This window comes from Pollachius pollachius, assembly GCF_949987615.1.
Source record: "Pollachius pollachius genome assembly, chromosome: 8".
Classification (NCBI taxonomy): domain Eukaryota; kingdom Metazoa; phylum Chordata; class Actinopteri; order Gadiformes; family Gadidae; genus Pollachius; species Pollachius pollachius.
Window position 1 is genome coordinate 23114416 of NC_136941.1, and position 7500 is coordinate 23121915.

At 42.3% G+C, this 7500-nt stretch overlaps 1 protein-coding gene across 3 annotated transcripts in view; it reads left to right on the forward strand.

Moving 5' to 3' along the window:
* The window catches only part of slc12a5a (solute carrier family 12 member 5a), a gene marked incomplete at both ends in the record, with an annotated part of 140143 nt that overhangs the window by 103504 nt on the left and 29139 nt on the right, over window positions 1–7500 (forward strand). The window lies entirely within an intron of this gene.

Below are 7500 nucleotides of genomic sequence, written 5' to 3' on the forward strand. Positions count from 1 at the left end.
TTAGATCATCCCCCTGCCCCTTCCTCGATCCCTGCGGGCTATGAAACTACTTTGATCAATTCCTCCATTTTCTTTGACTTCCTTTTTCCCCTGAACTCTAGATTCGGTGAAGTGTATCCAGTCACTAGCTGAGCTATAGGCCGTGAAGGAGGCGTTTAATGCCCCACAGGTTACAGATAAAAAATAATAAAAGGAATTGGAGTTGAATTGATCAATCATAAACTTATGATTGATCGATTGCAATCCAGTTGCAGTGAAATTTTAATCCAAACCAATGGTTATGGCATATATTATAGTTTAACAGAACAAACACACACACACACAGACACACACACACACACACACACACACACACACACAGACACACGAGGCATTTTTACACTGCCAAGCCGGTACGGTCGCTGCTTGGCACACCCTGCAATTTCACCATCTTCAACTTCTTGGTTCATTGGAGTAGGTGGGACCACGAGAATAGACTCTTTAGAATAATTAGCATACTCCGAATGTTTCTTTTTAAAAAAATTTAAGCCACTCCCATTCAAGAATGAGTGTACATCTGAGTTCTACATCTGAGTGTAGACTACAAACGCGATTAACTACTGTATTTACAAGTGCAAAAACGCAAACATATTCTTTATTTTGCTGACCAATTGTTTTTTATCCCGACAAAAGCCTCGCAAGAAAAGTTCCTATGCTACTTTTTCGTAGATCGCACCATCTTTCCCCGTCTTTGTTAAATGTGGCTGCATCACCTTCTTACCCATGATTGATTTCACCATCTCTCCAGTTAGAACTACTCATGTTGATGTCGTGTAATCGCATTTGAATGAAATTGAAAACCCCATATGTGTAGGGTTCGAGAGGGTAATTTGAGGTGCGAAATTAAGCCATTATATAACCTCGGTCAGTGTAAACCCGTGGATCATGCAGGGAAAAGGCCGGTATAAGACGGGCATATTTGGCAGTGCAAAAAAGACAACACACACAAACTCACACACACAAACACACACCTTTTGTGCTACTTCTGTGGCTGGCACACCTGAGCCATCCACACACCAGACTGCTTGTGCCTCCCCAGGGCGGATAGGGGGTGTGTGAGTGTGTGTGTGCCGGCTGCACGGGCCAGGGCTGGGACTGGCGGGCAGCTGTGCCCCGGTGCCTCTCCGGCGGTGTGGATGTGGTACTCTCAGTGCCTACCTGTGGCCCTCAGCAGCCTGTGTTGTCCCCCTAGCGTGTGGATCTGGGGCTTTCCCAGGGGAAATCATCAGCACTGCTGCCACCGACAGCCCATTACTCTGGAGCACTCACTCCTCCATCCTCCTCAACACCACCACCACCACCTCTCTCTCTCTCTCTCTCTCTCTCTCTCTCTCTCTCTCTCTCTCTCTCTCTCTCTCTCTCTCTCTCTCTCTATCTCTCTCTCTCCCTCTCTCTGTCTCTCTCTCTCTCCCTCTCTCTGTCTCTCTCTCTCTCTCGCTCGCTCTCTCTCTCTCTCTCTCTCTCTCTCTCTCTCTCTCTCTCTCTCTCTCTCTCTCTCTCTCTCTCTCTCTCCCTCTCTCTCCATTAGAGATTGGAGTCTGGTGGCATGTGCAATCCCCGAACCACAAACAAACAAACAAAATGCCATGAAGAGCTGTTTCCATAAACACCCTTTCCCCCACGGGGCAATTGATTCCCTGCCGTATGGCTAACTGAGGCCCTTCATCTGCCTCTCTCGGGGCTGCTTCTGCGTATGAATTCATTAGGAGCCGCTGTTCCCTTTCCCGGGCTTCACCAATTGGACGGCTGCGATGTTATCCCGCAGAGACTTTTTTGTGTGGTAAAATAAATAAATAAATGTGTCTGGACAATGTTGAGGCATCAGGGCCCTCGGTGTCTGTTATCAGCTCCTCTCGTGTTAGCGCTTGAAGCAGCCATGGTCGCCACATTCTAGGGTTTCTCTTCAATTATTATTTTTTGAGATCTTTTGTGAAATGCAATGTATCTCTCAGCCGTGGGGTCCAGGGCGAAGACGGAGCTATTGTTGATGGATATTGTGTCAGCGTGTGTGTGGTTTAAGAGGGTTATTTGGTAGTCTGAAGAGGGTTATGGCGCAGCTGGGCTTGCAGCTTGCCTTCCGAGGGGCATAGATGCTGTGGTTGAAGGAGCGCTGGAGTAAAACATTTCCATAGCAGACGACCGCCCACCAGGCTTATCTACATAGCAATCTTTGATCCTTCAAAAAGATTGCAAATATGACAAACATGAAAGAGGGTGCAGAGTATTTTTAGTTTAGTTTTATTACATTCCGTAATGTTTTCTTATCTTTATTTGGGTCAGACTATAATAATCCATAGCCAGACTGTACCATTCTTACGATCTGATAAAATCATTAAGCCATGGTAGCCACTATCTCTCTCCCTCTCTTGCGCGCTCTCTTTCTCTGGTGTGAAGTTACAACCTGCAGTGATCGACGCTACCCTTACAGTAGCCCTTTATATTATATATAAAGGTATTTTAATTCAACACCCATCAAATATAGTCATCAAGGTGTTAAAGCCTACGAACAAGGCTTCCTTTCTCTTCACAGGCTAGATGCCCCAGTCCATCAGACGTTGTTGCTGCTAATAAGAGATAGATGTTATTACAATACGACCCCCTCTGGCTCCAACACACAACACACAACAGTGCAGCAGCAGAAGCTTTAACCTTCAAGTGCTAGCTTAGCTTTCCCTTCACACACCTCGACACGTACGTACACACACACCTAGACACACGTACGTACACACACACCTAGACGCACATACATGCACACAACTCGACACGTACGTACGCACACATCTCGACCCGTCCGTACACAAACACCTCGACACAGGTCCGTACACACACACACCCAGACACACGTACGTACACACACACCTTGAAACGTACGTACACACACACCTAGACACACGTACATACACACACACCTAGACGCACATGTGTGCACACACAACTCGACACATACGTACACACACAACTCGACGCGTCCGTACACAAACACCTCGTCACAGGTCCGTACACACACACACCCAGACACACGTACGTACACACACACCTCGAAACGTACGTACACACACACCTAGACACACGTACATACACACACACCTAGACGCACATACGTGCACACACAACTCGACACGTACGTACACACACAACTCGACATGTCCGTACACAAACACCTCGACACAGGTCCGTACACACACACCTAGACACACGTATGTACACACACACCTCAAAACGTACGTACACACACACCTAGACACACATACATACACACACACCTAGACGCACATACGTGCACACACAACTCGACACGTACGTACGCACACAACTCGACATGTCCGTACACAAACACCTCGACACAGGTCCGTACACACACACACCCAGACACACGTACGTACACACACCTCGACACGTATGTACACACTTACGTACATACTCATACACACACCTAGACGCACTTACGCACACACTTGAGGTTGCCTGGTGTGAGCGCAGGCCAGCGGCACAGCGGGTGGGGGGGGCAATCATGCTTGAGTACGGTACAGGGCAACTTTGCATAGTGTGAGTGCGCCCCTAGACACACGTATATAAACACACACACCTAGACGCAAGTACGTACACACACACCTAGAACTAGACTAGAAACTGCTGTGGTCGCTTTCTGCCCTTTTCTGTTCATAAATGTACCTTTTTATATCATGAGTCTCTTAACAAGTCCTTGATGATTGTATTGAAAACAATAGCTGCAGGTTTTGGAAATTATTTTGAACAGAAGACGTGGCAATTGGGCTCCCTCGTATGTAAATATCATTAAGCCAAGTGGCTTTTGACCACTCATTCAGGGGCAAGTATTGGCCTGCACTGAGGTTTTTCCGATGCCCTAACCTAACTCCATTTCCATTTCAAAGCTTTGAAACAGTATATGAATATGAAATATATTTTGTATGTATTCAAAAAGAGAAATGAATGCACAAAGCACTTCCCACCTCATCTATCCAGAGTTACACCTCTCCAATAATTGGTTTGTATATATGTAGGAAATACACCCTGACAGGGTGACAGGACCCTGAAGAGGGGTATTCAATCACCCTGAAAGGCTTGTTTTTAGCCTACTGTAGCTAGCTGTACATTAGCCTGCTTATGTAATGGCCGCTCACTAAAGAATAACAACCTTGGATTCTACGGTTGGAAATAGTGTCCATAGCAACATATTTTATTCATAGCAGCAGTCTGCTATGAAGTCCGACAATTCAACAAAGCTGTGTAATAAACATTATATATATATATATATATATATATATATATATATATATATTGATAGATATATAGATATATAGATATATATATATATATATATATATATATATATATATATATAGATATATATATATATATATATATATATATATATATATACATATGATGGAAATTCATTATGTCAATTCAGACATTTAGGATGCATCTGCACACTTTTATTTGAATTATATATTCATTGTGTCTGTAAAAATGCCTTTACAATCCCTAAAGAATGCTTCTGCTAGAACCCTAAGAACATGTTGCAGAAACTTTAACCCAAGGCAGGCCAACGTGATTCATGCACAGCACGTATATATTGATGCATATTTCCGGGTACAAATGAACCTATTGTGTTTGATGTTATTGTATGCACAGAACCCCTGGTGCAGTCTTTGCAGTACAGCCGGAGATTTGTGAAGCGTGCTAATTACAGTGGTGTGTGTGATCTCTTGGTTTTTTCTCTCTGTTTATCCCAAGGAAATTAAAATATAATTATATTTGCAAGACCTATTTGTTCTCTCTCTTTCATGCACGCACACTCTCGTACCCCCGCACTCTCTCTATATCATCCCCTCTATCTTTACACAGTTCCGCAAACACCACGTTATTAATATTGAAAGGCAACACTTGAAAGACAAATCACATTGTGTCAGAAATATTATTAGTTTGAAGCCAGACACTGTTTATGGTGATTTGCTCAAAACTGGGGCTTTATGAAATCCATAAATGCAGTCATGCTGCAAATACATATTTTGTTTTGGGAGGCTTCAAGGCACGACCCAACTGAAGTAAAATTTACTGGGGAATACATCAAATGGCTTCTATTTACCTGTTTGGTGTTGAAATAAAGAGGTACATAGGCCTAGATAAAGGAATCCTATCTAGGAATAGTATATAATCACAATGCCTCTGAGCGGTTGTCAGCTCAAAAAAATAAGATTTGTTTGAAGATGGCTGTCTTTTAATAGTGCTTAGCTTAACTGTTCCTTCATCATGTCAGAAATTGTTTTAAGGAACAATTTACGTGTTCTCTGACAATTGGCTCTATGCAAGGATGTGGGGGCGGGGCTTCACTAACCTCTAAAACGACTTTACACTATTAGGCTTTTCCATACAGACAAACACACCAAAAAAAGCAATCCCAGGTTAAAGATCATCCCAATTATCAGTGTCTAAATCCTCTTTATTATCAATTCCATAATATGTGCCAGAGAAACAGAGGAGTCGAAATTGACCCATGGTATAATAAGGAGAAAAGGCGAAAATTTGGAAAATAAAATAAGTAATATTTACAATAAATAAATTGTAAATAGTGAAAAATAATTTTGAATAGTGCAAAGGTAAGGCAGAACAAAATGGTATAAATAAAGTAAAGTAAATAGATGGAAATTTGCAATATGAGGAACATTAAGGGTCCGAAGTTCGAAGTTCGAAGGTTCAAATTATTGGCTCAAGCAGACCAGAAATGTGATTACTTTTAACCTGACTATTGTATAAGGTATTTTGTATTTTTTATATTACGTGTGTATTTATATATTTGTATTTGTATACTGTCACTGTAATGTTTAATTGTTGTTAACTGCCAAGGGATTATGAATGCAATCTATTTTTGCTGACTAAGGCATGTTAACTTCTTATATTTGCACACTGATCTTTATTAACATGCTCTGTCCCTATTTAAGTAAAAATAATAAAAAAGTAAACGCAAAGAAAGGTTTAAATGAATGAACGCTTACTATTTTAAACAATTTTGCATAGAATAATGCAATCCTATGACTCCTATTTTAATTATATAAATCTATACATGTGCGCATTATATAAATAATTATCATACAAATAAAATTAAATAAACAGAACATAATTACTACAATTGTAGCGGCCTCTATATAACAACTGCAATTAATCTATAATTTCTTGAAATTACTTTATTAAGGTTTCTGCAATTAATCTTGACATTTGTCTAATCTGTATGCGCATAAGCACTACATGTCAGCCACACATCGATTTTCCATGTGTATCACCCCACGTGATGTCCGTGTGGCTGCTGTGTGTCGCAGCCGAGCCGTTGATTTAGTGTGACGTATCCGTGTTGTAGAGCAGGGACTTAGGATTGGTCTTCCTAATGGTAAAATGGATCCCAGTGGGATATTGGCAAAATTACCTTTTATTGGCCAAGGTGTCCTTGGCTTGGAAACTAATACATCTCCATTACGCACCGTGTCAAATGACATGCCCTTCAACTCTAATACACGCCATCATGTATGTCTTCACGCAACCAAACACAAACCTCCATGCGTGAACGCACGCTGGCAATCACTCATTGTCTCTCACGGAAGGACGTGCACACCGAGGCATGAGCCGTGCGTGCACACACAAACACACACACACACACACACACACACACACACACACACACACACACACACACACACGCAAACACATGCACCACACCATCAGTATGCAGTGTGCATACACACACACTACGATTAAGGGCGGGGGGAGAGTAGGAGAGAGGAATAGAGAACAGGAGAAAAAGGAGGAGAGATGTACAAAAACTAGCTAGAGGAGTCACAAAACAAACCTCCGTACTCAGTACAGTTCTGCCAATGGGATGTTCTCCAAACATTGATGCACCCAAACAGTGACGCGTTTGGAACTGCTTTTCCGGGAAATGAGTTGAATGTTTGAACCAATGCGAGATTCCAGAACCTTCTCTGACTGAGGCACACTGTTTGAGCGATTGAATGAATAAGATAGTGTTTATAAGAAGTTTGGTGCTTTCTGCTTATAAAGGCGATTACAGCAGCAGGTTCCTTAAATGAGCCAACAGAAGGCTAATGAAGCGACAGGGGAAGGGAGCAGTTGGCCTGGAGCAGGGCCTCTGCCAGGATGTAATCCCCTCATCCTGTTGCCTGTCATCATCTAACAACAATGCCAATTTAACTGTTGAGTCTTAAAGTTAGGAATAAATATATATATGAGCGAACATTTTGAACTCCTGTTCAATGATTTAAACTACATAAATGTCTCTCTCTGTCTCTCTCTCTGTCTCTGTCTCTGTCTCTCTCTCTCTCTCTCTCTCTCTCTCTCTCTCTCTCTCTGTCTCTCTCTGTCTCACTCTCTGTATCTCTCTCTGTCTCTCTCTCTCTCTGTGTCTCTCTCTGTCTCTCTCTCTCTCTC